The sequence below is a fragment of the Echiichthys vipera genome (assembly GCF_963691815.1).
Source record: "Echiichthys vipera genome assembly, chromosome: 1".
Taxonomy (NCBI): Eukaryota; Metazoa; Chordata; class Actinopteri; order Perciformes; family Trachinidae; genus Echiichthys; species Echiichthys vipera.
Genome location: NC_139826.1, coordinates 7,140,965 through 7,159,503, shown reverse-complemented (window position 1 = coordinate 7,159,503; position 18,539 = coordinate 7,140,965). Strand labels below are relative to the sequence as shown.

At 40.2% G+C, this 18,539-nt stretch overlaps 1 protein-coding gene across 1 annotated transcript in view; it reads right to left on the bottom strand.

Annotated features, from left to right (window-relative positions):
- Window positions 1–17,714, bottom strand: part of znf536 (zinc finger protein 536) — a 205,046-nt gene extending 187,332 nt beyond the window's left edge. The window contains exons 1-2 of the mRNA XM_083919571.1: window positions 17,659–17,714; window positions 6,631–6,712 (exon numbers count right to left, since the gene is read on the bottom strand). The gene's annotated coding sequence lies outside the window, so the exon portion shown is untranslated. The remainder of the gene's footprint in view (window positions 1–6,630; window positions 6,713–17,658) is intronic.
- Between the last annotated feature and the right edge of the window lie 825 nt (window positions 17,715–18,539).

Here is an 18,539-nt window from a genome sequence, read left to right as displayed (position 1 = left end):
TGTTAAGTGAGTAGGGGGATGTAGTTGGTGAAGGGGGTTGTGGGGGGGCTTGCTTGCTCATTTGGAGAGCTTTTCCAATTATACAATTAGTCAGGAATGTAGGCCAGCGGCCTTGGTGCTCCTCCTGCTCCCCGACCCTGGATAGCAAGTGCCCTCACCTCACTTTGTCTTTATCTGTTTCCCTCTCACTTGTCAAAAAATACATTATTAAAAATGGAAAATATAAAAAGCATATAATATCTAAGTGTGCATTTAAAGTGAAAGTGCATAAGGTGGTCCAGGAGGTGGTGGAAGCAGCTCCCAGAGGAGCTGAGCTAACAAACGCTGACCTTCTTTGTGAATTGGGTTGCGTGTGAACGACCATGGCAGCGCACTGTGGTGTTAATAGATAAAGTCATGGGGTCGGGGCTTCTCTGAACATCTCTGTTTGTTGTGTTGAATGGCTTTTCTGTAAATTCACCACCAGCTCCCACCATGCCCCTGAAAACCCCACCACGTTGGGAAGGGAGTGTGTTTGTGGGATTAAACACAAACACGATGCTAGCTACTTTTGATTCCTTATATTCTCTGTGATGGAGTGATATGATAAATTGATTTATGATGAAATTGTTTTATAATTTGGCCTCTTCCTGATTGCCCCCCTCACTCTTGCCTGCATGCTATACCGAGTGTGCCGCACTGGGTCTAATATGAAGCAACAACAGCCAAGTGCCATCTGTTGGCATGCAGATTTTCTGTAATCTCTCTTTACTGATTACAACAATGACTACACGAACCTCTTAAATAATTATCCCACAATGTAAAAAAAAAAAAGAAAAATAATTATAATCATTAACTCCCACCAAGTCTGCCACTCCTCCAGCAAATGAAGGCTGTCAGAGAGAGAGAGATAAAGAGAGAGACAGAGTGAGAGAGAGTTTTTCTTCTGCTGTGATGCCAATCATGTCTTATTTATACCAGCGGGGCAGACTACCACACAGCAGTGACAATCTTAACCCAACAACATTGAAGAGGAAACTGTGGGAAAATTGACCCCTCTTCACCCACCCTCCTCTGCACCTTATGTTGTTCTTTTTCTGTCTTCTTAAGGGGAAAATCATACGAAAATGGAGACCAGGTTAATTTTCTGTCTTTTGTACGACATCAGGTTGATATCATCCAGCAGTGGAATCAATGTCAGGTCATCGCTCAAATTTTTAAGCAAACTGGGGTCTAGACAGAAGCTGTTTCCTTTTTTAACGCTCATACAGGAAGAAGTCGTTTTTAGTGAAAGTGAATGTGACAACTGTTTCTCCTCTGCCTCATAGTCATATGGCCATAAAAAGTTCACACCCTTTCTCTGGGGCTTTGTTAGTAAACCGGAAAAGTAAATCCCACTACTTATAAATCATCATAATTTCTTAAGAATAGACTTAGATAGAAGAATAGATTTTAACCAATTCAAAATTCACTTGAAAGTTTAGTTTATGTATAGGTCAGAAGTGGAATAAGCTTTTTTAAGTAAAAGTATTTAATAATAATAATAATAATAATAAAATAATATAAATAATAATAATAATAATATATATACAGGCTTAGGGGGATAACGGTATACATAGAACAGTGTTATGTAATAAGGCTACAAAAAGAGCGACTGTATTCTGTTACAGTAAAGAAACATTATTAGATTACTGATATGTTTAGTAAAAATAGGGATTATTAGCAGCATTACGATGTTAATACATTTTAAAATACAGGATGATATTGAGAAGGATTTTCACTCCATTAAGGTGTCAGCATTGTTTGATATTATCGCTCATCAGGATCATTTCTATATGAACCTTTGAGGTAGTTTCAAAATGCGTCATGTTTTAAAAGATCATCATATGTTTTGTATGTAAAATGTTTTGTGTTTGTATTTGAAACTTGTACATAACATTATGTCAATAAATGCACTTACAGTAGCTACACCACTGCTACAGATACGGATTTGTTGGAAGCAACTGACCTTCGCATTTTTCAGAAGCAGGTTTAAGGTTTTGTGTGTGTATACAGCTCTGTTTATGAATGTCTTACTAGATAAGTCAACTGCCTGTGTGTGTTTGTGTGTGTGTGTGTGTGTTCGTGTGTGTGTGCGTGTGCGTGTGTTTGTGTGTGTGTGTGTGTGTGTGTGTGTGTATGTGTGTGTGTGTGTGTGTGCGTGTGTGTGTGTGCATGTGTGCGTGTGTGTGTGTGTATATGTGTGTGTGTTTGTGGGTGTGTGTGTCTGCACATTGAGTGCTTTGTGTGAGAAATGGTGTGAGAATACGATAGGGGAGCATGTGTTAGCTCTGCTTCCAATATGAGGGAAATCTGTGCCACATACCTCCGATATGACACAAGCCAAAAGGACGTGAGTCACCCATGCTATATTTGATTAATAAAACTACAGCCGGCAAAATGTGTTTCAAAACAGCAGATCATCACCGAGGAGTGCTTTGACTGGAGAAACGTACCAACGCATTATTATTATCAAGGTATATGACAAAATATGTGTGTGTGGAGCATCTGATCCTATCAAAACTAATCTAATCTGAATGTTACATCTGTAGTTAAATGTGTCTTCATTTTTCACTTTAGGCATATGTGAATGCAGGGTGATAATTCAGATAGGCTCAGCGTGTCCTGAAGAGGATAGCTGCCATATACAGTATATTTAATCCCCACTGCTCTGTGTGCCTCATAATAAATGTTATAACATGACTTTCCCAGCTTCAAGAGAAAGGTTTCCATTGATTAGCACTTTACAAGCAATCAATTTTTACAAACCGGCTTGACCCCCTCGTCTCTTTCTCTGCTTCTCAGGAAGTGAACTCTCAGGACGATGGTCTATTACAAATTAAAAGAATACAGAGAAGTGAGAGTGGATGAGTGATTATTGTTGAGAGGAAGCGGAGTGATGCGGGAGACATAGATTCAAGGGAAGCAAAGACAAATGTGAGGTATGAGATTCCTGTCGTACAAGCAAGGCGACAACAATGGCGATGATGATGACACGCTGATTACAAACAACCGGGCGGGATGAAGCATCCTAACCCCACAAAGCAGACATATCCCTCACTTGTACTTGTCATATGATCTCCCATCACTCACTGACACACACACAGACACACGTACAGTGCACACACTATAACAGCCCATCACCATGAGAGATGGGGTGGCCATGCTCCTCCAGCTCCAGGAATAATGGCTTGCACCTGTTAACCATGTCACCTCTGTTTGCTAATTGTCTCCTTGAGCTACACAGAGAGGAATTGACAGCGTTGAGGCTTTTTGACAGGCGGGAGTGGGGGGCGGGGGGGTCTCTTAGTTAATATGTGATGAAAAGACTGGCACCAAACTTATTTTACTTGAAGCTGCTTAATCGCTAGGTGGTTACTTTATTTTAATGACACATGTTTTACTTGGGTAAAAAAAGACATGATGATTCACTATAAGAAATGAACCTTCAGGGGGATATGTCTTTTTGCAATATCTGAGTGTTCATATTCCACAGGGAATTTAGAGTAGAGGGGAAGTTTGTTAGATTCTTTTTTTCATGCCATTGAATTGTTATGAAGAGAAGATTTAATAACAAATAACTAAAAAAACATCCCATTCCATCTTCGGATGTCACCATACCGTATCTCCATACTCGGATATGTTGGTACTTTAGACTCATACAAATTTATTACATGTATGTGTTGTAACTTTGTGAACCAAAAAAAAAAATGTTTTGATGATTCATTTTAGACTCAAGACGGCTTATACATAAATGTTGAATTTTTTTTTTATATGAATACTCAGACTTTTTGGTATGTATGCTTGCTCATTGTCTTAACTGGAGTTGAGATTATGGGATCATCTTTTTTTTTTCTCTGTGTGCTAAATAGTGAGATAGGTCCACATTTAGCCTAGCTTAGCACAGTAGCCATTCACATATTTTTATGCTGATTCATGCTGTATTTAAATGACAAAATTCAATAAAATGCTCTCAATTGCACAAAACAGTTTTTACACTTTTACACAGTTGTTTTGTTTTTTAATCAAAAAAAAAAAGTTGATGCTCTAAATGGGATATGGAAACGATATGGAAAATGGGATAACTACGACATTTTAACTGACAGGACTGATCAGGTGTTGGCTCATAAACGGATATTCCCATAGTGTCTTCAGTATTGGCCATGTTTCCCAACAGCATGAAACATGGCCAATACTAGCGGACATGAAAAGATAATTAAAAGTTGCCCAACTGAACCTGCCATGTGTTTCATAGTTTTTCTCTCCTTATTTAACTTATTCTAATTTACTTTAGCTATACTTACAGTATTTTGCACCATCCCTTGCCTAGACACAGGAAAAAAATGCAGATCTATCCATTTATTTTAACTTAAAAAACAGGTGCATTCCATATACAGTATATTCAGAGTGTAGCTTTCCACTGTCAGACTATACAGATTTGCTAAGGCAGTGCTGACCGATGTTTTTGCGAACGTTTTGGAGAAAATATCCAGCCGATCGCATTTTGTTACTTTCAGGAGAATTTCCCGGTTAATCTTTAATGAATGTCAAATTAATATTTTAAGATAATCATCTCGATAGTTTTGCATCTGGACATCCAGTAAATGGAGCAAGTAGCTTGTGAAAGTAAGGTTGTAAAACTAAGTAGGCCACAGCTGTTATTTCAATATGTCAGATACATTTAATCAACGTTTCATATCTTCTGCTGCTCATCTCATTTTCAGGTGGTAGCAGGTTGTAAGCATTAATTAGGCTGTCACTAAGAACTGAAGTGTTACCTTTTCAACTGACAAAAGGTGGTCCGTTTTTTAACTTGCACTTATAGATGTGTGACTACTAAGCTAAACCTAATCAGATTCAATGGGGTATTCAAAATAATTCTGATATGAGAGGCAGATTGGACACTGGGCTTGAATAAAAAGACCTCAACCCTAACAAGCATTAGCAGCAGTAACATGATTCAGAGGTGTCTATTTGGGTGTCATCCTGTGATATCACCAACATACTGTATCCTGCAGGTCTTTCTGCTACCACACATGCAAACATATGGGGCCCGACGCCCAAGATAAAAACATTATCAAATGATACCGTGAGCGTTTATGTTGCAGTCTTTGCAATTCAACTGTCAAATCGCATTCCTGTTCCAACATGATGGAGAACAAACAAAAACACTAATAGTGGTGCAATTCAAATTTTAAATGACAAACCTGAGATGCAAGGAGGCTCATGCTAAATCAGTCACAAACAAAAATAGTCCAGGTCCACTTGCAAAGTTCACGTTAATGTGGTGACAATCATTCATCCTACTACCAATCTTACAACTAATGTGTCATGTTTCTATTTAACACGTCCTCATAACTAAACACCATAATTAGTTATTTGGCCATGACTTGGACCATATCAGTGACACGAACACATTGTCAAACGCTGTTTTAAACAAGTGGTTAACATTGTGAATGGAAACAAATGTAGTTGGTAGATAGGTTTAGGCAACAAAAGTACTTTGTTAAAGTGAAATGACGTCATAAAATCATCCCATGGTCTTTTTTGACACTTGCTCATCGTATCAATGATGTCAAAGAATCAAATTAGCCATCGAGACAATTTTTTTTCGTGTATGAACTGTTAACAGAGATACGGTCGCTAACAGCCGCTAACAGCCGGATGTGGCTAACACTGATTAGCTCGAGGCAGTACGGTGAAGATGTTAAAACGGCTTTTTTAACCATTAATAATGCTAATGCAATAATGCATGATAAGAGTTCCTACAGATAAAAACAAAGCACCAACAACATAGTTAGTGAACAGAGTGTTTTGAAAGACTTAACAACTGGCCCCATTACCACCTCCTCTTATAGTAAAGTCCATTCAGGTAAATTACAAAGTCAATCCAAAAGGAAGGAGCCCATTGGTGCTTTGTTTTATGTGTAGGGACTCTTATCATGCTACTGCAGAGGTTTGGTGTTATTTTGAGCAGGATTAGTGGTTAAAAAAGCTGTTTTAATGGCCAAGCTAATCAGTGTTAGCCACATCCAACTGTTAGCGACTCTAACCAATTTCTCCATTAATAAGTGTTACATGAAAAAAACTGTCTCGATGGCTAATTAGGTGTATGCATGCAACACTTGAAGTGAAGGAAAAGATCATAGTTTGGGTTCAAATAAGTATGTTTGTTACAAATGTAAGTTAACTTATGCAATCAGTGTCATTGTCAGTTGCTTAGACAGGTGATCTATACGGACCAAGTATGTGTCATTCATGTTTTGTATAATAAACGCCTATGGTTTATTGCTGGAAGGTTTCCCATCTTTTTTTTTTCTGTGTGGCCTGAAAAATGGAGGTGATGATTGTGAATAACTAAGTCATTTCTATAGCTCTGATGTACTCTAGAGCGAGCCACTGACCCACTAACAGACGGGCAGCTCACAGGTATGAATGTCTCAGTAGTGTGGCTGAGAAGCACGGCACTGCTTAACGACTGCATGCTCAATTGACTTTCCCCGGATAAACAAAGATTCAAATGAAAACAAAAGATGCATGTGTGGCTGTGCAAAGTGTGACAGACACCTTTAATATCCTCCCCTTTCCTGTGATCAATCAGTGTGATCCTACCTGTGTGACTGCCGCCGCTCCAATGAATGCCGGATGTCAGGAAGAGCACCGACAGCTCCACAGAAGGTGGGACGACAAGAGCCTGTAAACAAAGCACACACACCAGGAAATTCACAGTCACCCGCATTTGAAGCTTGACAAGTTTGCAACACTGGCGACAGAAGAGAAATACCCATTAAAACATTGTGTGTTGATCCCCTCCCCACAAAACCACCCGCATCTTTATTTTTCCTCAGGACTTCCTGTAAGGACGTCATGTCATTTACACATCCATGAGTAATCTAAAAAATTTATGAAATATTATTGCTTGTGTGTATCAATCTTTGACTTTTTTTTAATTTTATTATATTAATCGATTTAATTTGAAAATGTAATTTCCAGTTCAGGACGAGGGAGTCATAGTGGGACACAAGACGTCCAAGATTTATCCTTTGTTAGTTAAATATGTTGTGGGAATGAAAAAAAAAATAATAAAAAAGGAATCTTTGTTCTCATAAGCAGAAAACTGTGAGAGGAGCATACGCAGCACAGCAGAGGATGTTATCTGATCCAGCCTTGAAGCCGCCGCTTAACGGCAGAAAAATAATCAAGCCAACTCAAAGTATGTGAAGTTAAAGACTGCCACTCCCTTTTAAAGTAGCATGTAACTCAGTCAGTGGCATTTAAGCTGAGGCCCCACAGAGACACACTGAGAAACTGACAGCAACTGACTTTGACTTTTCATAAAAGTCATGACTTATGAAATTATATGATATATTTCCTAAATGACACAAAAAAGTTTTAACGCTAGAGTGAGGTGGGAAAAGTGTTATTTGTTGTTGAAGAAGCTCTGTGATTCATCTCTATGCAGCTGACTAAAGTCCTGATTTTCATTTCATTTTTTTGTGACATTTTCAACATTTGCTTGAATCTGTTGGAGTTTGCTTATATAGTAATCTGCCAGATCTTGGTATTGTGTATTTGCCTTCCATGTTCAGTGCTAAATGCTTGATGCTGTGATGTTCCTGCACTCGCAGCTCAAAAATCCCAGTGTGAACAACACAGTCATTTATTATCAGGGGTTTCTGTGGGTGGCGCTTTTTGCTGTGATTTATCAATGCACAACATTATTTAAAGGACCCATATTTAAAAATTAAATGATTATATCTTTTTAGATTATAAAGCAGGTGGAGGTGCTATAGAAATGCTGTGAAAACACTCAATCCACAGAGAAATAAACACAGCCTGTATTCCGAAAGCACGTCTTTAAACGTGCCGTCAGGACTTCTGTACGGCTGTGATGTCACAACTATACGTAGAAAGTGCTGCTACAGTGCCGTTACAGTCATTCCCCGGGTGCAGTGATGGTGCTGAGAGGGCAGATGTTGAAAACCCAGAAACGCTGACCAATCAGAGCAGACTAAGCTTTTGAATTTTAAACATTAAAGCATGTAAACATGTTCTAGTAGAAACCAGAAAAAAGTATAAACCTGAAAATGAGCATAATATGGGACCTTTAAAAATTTTACTGGGAAAGAAGTATAGGGCCAACTAATTCTCAGGGCTCTTTTGGATGTGGAGAGGCAGCGAGGCATGGAGAAGCTGGCTCAGTCCCTGCAATGAGGGGATGGAGGGGGAGCACAGATGTGGAGGGTCTGCAGGAGGGCCACCCAGATCTACCCACCACTACTGTTTCAATGGAGCATCAAGAGTAAAACTCACACTCATGTTCAGGAAACACACACGCACACACACACACTCACACACAAAGCCACGACATTGCCTTAAGTCACAATCTAAATTGGCTCCCAAGGGCATTACGACTACCTTGTTCACCAAAGGCATTGTGTATGTTTTCCGAGTGCTTAGCATATGCTGCCGTAACCTGAGATCTCTCTCTCTCTCTCTCTCTCTCTCTCTCTGTCTCTCTCTCTCTCTCTCTCTCTCTCTTCCTTGCAAACACACAATGTTGCTAGAAGTTGCTCTGTTTTCTCCCTTTACGTATTTCCCATCAGGCCCTTAATTAAATTCAAAATAGTTCACATCTACCTATTAAACCTTGTTGCACCAACCGCCCACCAGACAAACCTCGACAGAGACACAAATACAGGCAAGGTGATGGTATGTGCTTGTGTGTGCCTGTGTGTGTGCCTGTGTGTGTGTGTGTGTGTGTGTGTGTGTGTGTGTGCGTGTGTGTGTGTGTGTGTGTGCGTGTGTGTCTGTTGGGGTGGGTGACAGGAGAAACTACAAGGATTTATTTCTCGGATCAGAAGCAATAAGGAATGTCATATCTGCTTTTTATACTGCCATAGCATATTGTGATAATGATGTGTGACAGGTAAACACACTGATTTTCTCTGTCAAAAATAATATTATATCACGTTTATTTTCTGGACACATTCAGGGGTTGTTGTTTTTTTCATTCATTTTGCTGTTTTCTTGATCAAAACTGAGTCATAAAACAGCTTGCAAACTACATTCAAAGACAGATATAGAGAGATTATTGTTCTACCACAGGCAAAAGCTACCGACACTTGATTGAATCTGCTACATCTATGATTCAATATCAAAGCATACTGCAGAGTGATGGAAATAGCTAACACATTAAGACAGTCTAACCTTTCCTGTGTTTACCTTATTAAAGAGTGTGTACCTTAACTGCTAGTGCAATACACATAGGGTGAAAACAATGTGTATAAAGGCGGCAGTGTTTAAGCAGGCGAACAGTAAAGTAATAGGCAAGAGCAGTGAAGTGTTGATTCTACAAAAGATGTGGGGGAAAAATTGCACCTTAGTACACACACACACACACACATATATATATATATATATATATATTTATATATATACATGCACACAGACACACACACACACACGCACATTCCCTTCCTCTCCTCAATATACTCCCACAACACGGCCGGCTGCCTGGCAGCCGAAGTTAACATTTTCAGAGAAAATATTCCTTGCCTCCAATAGTCCGATGTAATTCATTTTCCATCTCTGTTCATTAATCATTGTTAAAATTAGTGATCCATTTCTTCCACTCTGCCATCTGCACTCAGCTTCCTAACAAACATGACACCTCAGCGCATAATAAAAGCTGACAGCTACGAGGAGGCCTTTCCAAATAGCTTTCTGCATATGTGCACCTCCACGACTTGATGCCGTTGTCAGACAAAAGTAGATTATTTAGACCGCTGGCTGGAGAGAGTACATGCACATGTGCATACACTAACATATATGGACATATATGTTCACTCATGTGCATTCATACACTTGTATGTCCCGAGCAGCTACAGTACGTGTCAAAGAGGCAGAAAAATCACACAAATAATCTCAGAAGTCATAGTCACATGCACACACTTTCACACACGTGCACCAGCACATACACAAAACAACAGATGTGCCTAATCTTGAATGGAATGTGCTAAAATCCTGATAAGGAAAATCTCCCTCATACTTCTCAGCAAAGGGGTAAAGTGAGGAAAATGAGAAAAAAGGGAAACAAACAAAATAGGAGCAATCATGTAACCCAAGAAAGCGAAAGAAACAGGGGGAAGGAGAGAGGCCTTAAAAGTTTTAAGTATCCTGTTTACCCCTATAAGGTTTTTGCTTTAACTTCAGCTGGAACAGTGTTGCACTTTTCCATCTGCATTTGCTTCCAACAGCTGTGGCATTTGTGTGTATATTTGTTGTGATACTGTATATCAGCTGGGCTACGAGAGGCAAGACAGTGTGGGAAAGAAAGAAGGAAAGAAACTGATATATTGGATGGCCAGTATTATCAGCCAATATCAGCATGTCACACACATATCGTTATATCAACGTATTATATTTTCCAATACAAAAACCTTTTCACACAACATATAATTCAGTAAACAATGCTTGGGGTGATTAAGAAATGGTTTTATTTAAGTTTTCTTTAGTCTTTATTTAAATGTTAAGCAATTGACTGATACTGACAACGCAGCTCTATCTAGCTTTTTATGTCATTTTTAGAATTAGCCGACTGTGTTATTGTACGTATAATAATGTTAAATATTCTTCAGGAAAGTTATTTGTTCAAAAAACACCCGTCTGAGTGCCTTTGCATAGTTATATTGGTGCACAGTCCACATAAAAAGGTCTAATTCCATTCCAGCTTAGAAATTGGCTATATTGGCTACCATACCCATAATCACTGAATCTTTCTTCTCTTGAATTTGTCTCAGAAACTCCACATGGGTCAGGCCCTATAGTCAAATGGTCAGGCGAGGCCCTCTCAGGTCACCCAGACCCCATAAACACACCTCCGATTCATATAAAAATACTGTGATGAAAAGTATCCGCTCCCCCACATGCCCCTGCAGTCAGATTTAGGTGCTTAAAAAAGTAGCAGGTGTGATACACTGGAGTTCCAGTGTATTTCTTGCACACACACATCCAGTAAAAATGAGGCATAAAGCAAGGAGGTGCTCTAATATCTGTGAATTTAGCTGCATTTCTTGGTAGAAGAAGTGCAATTAACAGCCACATCAGAAACCCAGGCTGTGAGTCAAATCTTTACCTTCAAATGTCTTATTTATTGCATCAGCTCTGGTATCATGGAATAACTTTCCCACAGACACGTTAAAATTATATATACAAAAAAACACATTACAAAACTCAACAAAAGCACATTTGAATGTCTTTCTCTCTCTCTCTCTCTCTCTCTCTCTCTCTCTCTCTCTCTCTCTCTCTCTCTCTCTCTCCCTCTCTCACACACACACGCAGACACATTTGAACAGCTTACTCACAGTACCTTCCCCTAGTCTCTTGTTAACACCCCCCCCAAACACACACACACACACACACACACACACACACACACACACACAAAAATGTTCCCTTTTCACATGAACAACATCACAAATACGCACACACCCATACACGTTTACATATACACACACCTAAACCTCAACAATGCTATGCTGCTGTAGTCCTTATTCTCTTCTGTACACACACACACACACACACACTCGGTCAGGATCCCTCCCTGGCGAGGTGTGTGTGTGTCTCTGCCCGAGGCACAGCACATTAATCTATATAATGCCCTCAAAGAGAAGGCTTTTTCACACCGCTAACTGCCAAGGACTACGAGGGGCAGCGGCTGAGCCATGATTCAGCTGTTAGCCCAACTGGCGTCCCTGCGTGCACACACACACATACACACACACACACACACACACACACACACACACACACACACACACACACACACACACACACACACACACACACACACACACACACACACACACACACACACACACACACACACACCCCTCCCAACACACACACAATATGTTAGCGAGAATACGCACACATACACCCTTCGCTGGCGAGAAAGACAACGCAGACACCTTGGTGCGCTCACACTGGGACTAGAGCTGGGTAATGAACCTCAATACATTTGTTGGTAAAATGTGTTAAAAAAGTATTAAAACCTGGCAATGAATTTCTGCTCGGATTAATTATGTATCCCTTGATCAGATATTTCCGGATTTAATGTTTAAAATTTTGCAGATTTTGGAGCATTTTCTATTTCTGTAAAGATCTTGTATATGACATTTGAGTTGTTAAGTTTTCTTGGGAAAATAAAATAATGCTTTTACAGGAAAACATGTTTCTATTCGTCAATATAAGTTATCATTAAAAGTATTGTTTTTTTTATAAATAAACTCATATCGGCGTTCATATAGAAAGATTTCAACCAGGCTTGATTAGCAGTTATCAAGTGTTGCCTGTATGAGCTGAGGTCCATCATTTAGATATAAATTATATAATTATAATTATATAAGTGTTTACAGCCACTGCAAAACTCAAGAGTCCCCAACTGAGTTTTCAAATTTGACCGATGAAATTCACGGAGCACCCGAGCAAATAAATGCAGAAGAAGCCTTTCCCCTGCACCATCAGCAGACACCACAGAAGGAGACAGCTCACTGATGTTACCTTGCAGGATTTCTGGGCTTCACCGTCCTCATATTTCACACCGTAACCTCTTGCCAGTGTGTGAAGTTGCCCAGTGCAGATTTAATATTCATTTGTTGCGCGGAGGGCCACAAAACAGACAGCCCAGAGCGGTGATTGGAGGGCCAGTGCTCAGAGACAGACGGCGAGCAGGAGAGCAGCTAAATCATCTTGACATTCACCAAGAAGTAGCCACACAGAAAGCTACTGCTGCTGTTAGTTCTCCCATCGACTAATTTGGTTCTACTTAACCCCCAAACACCCTGCGCACGCACTCAAGTGCGCACACACACACACACACACACACACACACACACATAGAAGTGGATACAAGGCAAACAGAGGCTGAAACACACACATGCATGAGAACACACGCACGCACCTCACAGTGACACATTTAATTCCAGGTTCTCAGCACATCTGAATTACAGCAGGCTGATGAGGGAGAGAGGGCCAGGCCCCTCCGGACTGGTTAGCATCATTTAAGAAAGCCTTCCTTTTTTATGCCGGCTTCAGTGACCTCTCTCTTCCCTCTCTATCACTCTCTGCCACTCGCCGGGGCGACCCACCCACCTCCCAGCCTACAATATGGGTGGCATCCCCGCCAGCATAAGTCAATATGGAGTACACTGATTTACATCTAATACAGGACAGAGCGACTCAAGTGCCTCTGGGGCTATTTTATTCCTTCAAGTATTCACAGACAACAAGTTGTTAGCTTTACATTCTGTTCTCTAAAAGTATGGACAGAAGGACATACATATACGTCAGACGCCATATGATGCAGTTTTTTTCTGCACGTGTAAAGTAAATAAGACAGAGCCTGTTTTATTTGTGCATATTTCCCCCCTTCTAAATTATATAAGCCTTGCACATGGCTTAAAATTTTGTAAAGCTTTTCTCAAAATCCTACTTATGGTTGCCATTCTGTGCCAAAAAGTTCATCTGGCCTGTAAATTTAAGCATGGATTACAAATATTCAAATCATGAGCTTACTGTTCAAATAAACATTTCCAACAGGGAGGGGAAAAGTTGCAAGGCATACACTTTCAGCATAATTCCTCCTCTGGCACCTCCCCTCCCCTCGCTCCTAATAAAACAACCACACACACAAAAAAAAAAGCAGGGAAGAGAAAGGGGTGGGTTAGGGGTGGGGGTGAAACAGACAAGAAATGCAAAAACAAAAGACAGAGTTAAAAGTTTGGCTTCTTCATTTACCATGCGGCTGGATAAACAGTGTTGATGAAATATGTAATTAATGTAATTGTAACCACCTATGCAATTACAGTCAGCCGGGTGGGCTCGTCTGTGGCCCCGGTACACCCTACCATAGGACAATAGGGCACCTTATTACAGTTTTAAAGGGGGGAGGGAGGGGGGTGAATAAAGGAGGGGAGGCTTAAGCTGGTCAGCTGCTCACCACATGGTAGAAATAATAAGGACTGAAGTCACAATCATTTCAGCTTTGGTTTAGCTTCGCTGATCACTGCATACTGGACATTACAAATACCTGACAAACTCCTGTGCATCCAGGGGTTCCTAAACCATATCATCTTCAATATACATATTAAATGATTTAATACAATACGTGGGAGTAACCTGCAGTGGTGGATAAAGAATTTCTATCATTTTCTTAAACAAAAGTAGCAATGCTACACTGTAAAAAATGCACCGCACAAGCAGTCATGCATTGAAAATGTTACTTAAAGGGAAATATGTAGTATTATCTGCAAAATGTACTTAAAGTATCAAAAGTTAATGTACTCCAAGAAGAAAGATGACCCCTGTGAATGTTATACTATCATATATTATATGACTAGATTATTATTGCTTATGCATTAATGTTTAAGCAGCATTTTATTGTTGTAGTCGGTCAAGGGGAAGTACATTTTAACTACTTTACAGTATGCTGGGTAGTTTAATCTGCAGCACTGCATTTATGAGTTGATCACATTTTTTTATGTAAAATCCTGATTTCATCACTAACCTGTCAAAACCGTGTATCTCCACGGGCCATGAAAGACAGGCCTGTTTTCAGCTTCATGCGAAAACATTTTCCTATGAGCTCAGGGGTTTTCAAATAGCTGATTTAACCTAAGAAGTAGGAGACATGTCTCAACCCGTGACTCAATAATTTAGCTTTTTCTGAAAAACTTCAAATCACCTATTTTGAGATGCATAGTTGTCATAGGACACCAGCTGTCAAATAAATGTAGTGGAGTACTGCAACTACAAACAAATAAAAAGTTAAAGGCCTCACATTGTAAAAAGTGAGATCCTCGTGTATTTTTTGATTAGAAAGCAGGTGGAGGTGGTATATAAATACTGTGAAAGTGTCCAAACGCTCAATCCACACAGAAACTGTGCCATTAAACGAGCCGTCAGGACTTCTGTATGGTTGTACGGTTTGGGTCTGAAAGAGACGGGCACTAAAACAGAGCGTTTAAGTCAGAGGGGAAATACAGGTATATTCAGTGAGACAGTAGGAGAAAAATAATGTGTTTTTTGAACATCAAAAACATGCTCTAGTAGGAACCCAAAATTCAAGTATAATCCTGAAAATGAGCATATTTCCCCTTTAAGTAAAGCACAAATAGCTCAAATCTGTGCTTGACTTAATGTACTTAATTGCGTTCCACCACTGACTATGTCTGTTATGACTTCATCCAAAGCATTTACACTTCTCTTTGAATTTTTTTGCATTCTTATTGTGCTGTATGGCCTCCTACTTTTACACCATCTGCAACCACCAAAAAAGCTCAGAATAAAACCAGTCTTGGTAATAATAGGTATGAAAACATATTGTCACCTGGGTAAAGACAAGTCAAAATATGGGTTAAGGTGCTGCTACCCAAGCCCATTCACACTGACAGCCGGTGTTATCCCAGGGATTAAAATAGCCTCTTCTCTTCTACCCGCCCCTGCCCAGCATTAAAGTCTTCCACATTTGCAAAATTGCAAACAGATGCAACTCAAGTACCTGCAAATAATCTGCCAAGACCAATTTCAAAAGGGAGATTTCAGAATATGTGGGAGTCATTAGAGGGAGTATTATTTCAGCGATGAGCGCAAGAGGGCCAGCCGTGGATCACCCAACCAGATGGGTTCTGCTGCCTTTTATTCAGGAAGAAAGAAGCCGACATGTTCTTCATCTCCCCAATTCCCCTCAAATGAAGATCTATAACTTGTATGAAACAATTACAGCGGAATATTGGAAGTTTCAGAAGCAACAAAAGAATGTCAAATTTCCTTTCTAGTTTCTCAAAACAATCTTTTCATCTTCTTGCCAGTGAGGATGCTTTCGGATGGAGGCTGAGAACGAGGGGAGGGGGGGGGGATTTTGGATGTAAACGAGGATACAGACACAGAGATCTGAGGCTTTTATTGTTTTGTATTGAGTGTTAAATATGAAAAAGAATTAAAAGGTAGACGCCTTAAAAGGGGGCCTGTGGCGTATGTAAATGAAATATGTTTCAGAGCCATAATTTGCAACCGCTGCTGTTGTTATTTTTCAGACGGTTATCTGAAGTTTTCCTGGTCGCCTCAGTGCAGCTTTAAAGAGACACAACAAAGCGTTCACCAATTAAAGACGATTTTAACACCAAGAACTGCAGCAAACTTCATTAGATTCTCCATCCAGCCGCTGACAAAAAGCCCATCAGAATGCATCTTTAAGCGTCGCTAATGAATAATGTATAATCAAAACACACACTAGCCATTCACAACATCTAGCAGCCCCTATAACAAATGAAATGTTTATATCAAATGGAGTTTGATTAGGTGACTGGTTATTATTGCTAGTAGGGAAGCAGAATAACAATCTAAGGCACTTTAAAAAATGATCAAAATCGCCAGGCCCTTGAAACAATACACATTCAATCAAATTCTTCATAATTGTAACAGTAGGAAGCATTTTAGGCATTCCACCCACAACAAACAGGCTTTGTTCTCCTGTTATGAGAGGCAGCGAGGGGACACAATCAAGTGCGTGAGAAAGCCAGGAACGCAGGATTTCAAGCAATTCCTCCCTCTTTCTCTTTTTCTATACCCCCCTTTCTCTCCCTTTTTTTTCAGGGTCGCCCATATTATTTGCTTCCTGTCTCATTGTAGCTGGCAAAAAGAGAATTTGGTAATTGAGTGGTACAGAACATGTGCCCTCCCTGCTCGCAGATGACAGATGGATTATAAAAACTTCAAAGGCGAGCATTTGGAGCACCAGGGGAGAGATGCTAGGTATTTGAACTATCATTCTTTACCCAGGAGACAATGACTGCCTGACATGGTGCATACATCAAGGAATAGTGCAACGGCACAGACATAATCCAACACACACATGCACACACACCCTTCCTTTTACTTCTTTTCCATCTCTCTTCCTCTCCCTCTCTCCCTCCTCTGTGCTATATATTTAACATCCTGTTCTGAGCAACTTTGCGCCAAGCTCAGGAACATAACAAGTAGGGGGTAACGCTGAGAGGAGGAGGCGCTGGCAGGGGAAGTCGTCTTATCTTTGCAATTTTTTTTTCTTCTCTTGACTTGTCACCTTTGTGGGCTTTTTGCACTTGGGGTTCAAACTGTGGTATGTCCTTTCCCCCCGGTTGGCACAATAATCAGAGTTTAGATTTAGCCGTGGCTTTGTGTTTTTTAAAAGTACAGCCAGATTAGCGGGCCTTGAGGAAAACTGTAAGCACTACTGTACCGTAAGTGAAGAGGAGAATGGTGGGCGGCGACGCCTGTAATCATCTTATAAGCATGATTTATGAAAAAGGCCATCTGCTTTGCCTTACTTAAGCACGGAGGCAACCTTTAATAATATAAGGACATGGAGGAAAGGAGGGGACAGTGGGGGGTGAGTACAAATGGGAGGGGGGGAAAGTGTTCGCCACAATGGCACACACACACACACACACACACACACACACACACACACACACACACACACACACACACACACACACACACACACAAACACACACACACACACACACATACACACACACATACACACACACACACATGCACACGATTTCAACAAACCGATAACACAAATGCAAGTACCCCTTCCTCTCTTCTTCTTGTTCTTCTTGTTCTTGTCCTTCTTCTTCTTCTTCTTCTTCTTCCTGTCTCTTCTCCTCTTCAGCATCCAGCCATCAGTTCAGATAGCAGCTAATCACCGTTGACCTCTCCTGTCACACTATTTAACCCTGGCCCCTCCCCTCGACCCTGAAGGAATTAGCAGATACACACACGCACACACACACACACACACACACACACACACACACACACACACACACACACACACACACACACACACACACACACACACACACACAAACACACACACACTTGCATAAAACTCACAAACTACCTTGTAGACAAAGAAAAAGTAACTACTTTGCAACCTTGGCTTCAATGACTACTCTGTCTGATGTTTAGAGTAAAACCAAAGAAAGTCATTCCAGTACATGATTCATAAGCAACATGTTTGTTCTACAAAATTTACAAAATTGCAAAGAAGTGCCCTTCATAAGCTGACATGTTGAGGCTGTTTGTTTTGCCTGAGCAGCAGTGCAACACTCAAAGATATTCAGTTTGCCATCAAGGCACACTGAGAAAACAAGCAACTTTTTATTTTAAAAATGACTTATAATTGATTTCATCATGAGATCAATATTTTTCAAATCAATTCACTGACCAATCGGTTCAGCAATAGGTTATTTAATTAGTGCCGCTCTTTTTTCTTTTTCTTTTTTCTAGCCAACAGTACCAAATTCAAATGAAACTCAATTACAATTCTTTAAAACAGAGAAAGGCAATGCATTCTCACATTTAGGAAACTAAACCCAGCAACTCGATTATTGATCATCAGAAGTGTTGGGTCTTAATTGTACAGCATTAGTTTCAGCGATTGTTCAGGGGGAAATAGGCCTGTTTCT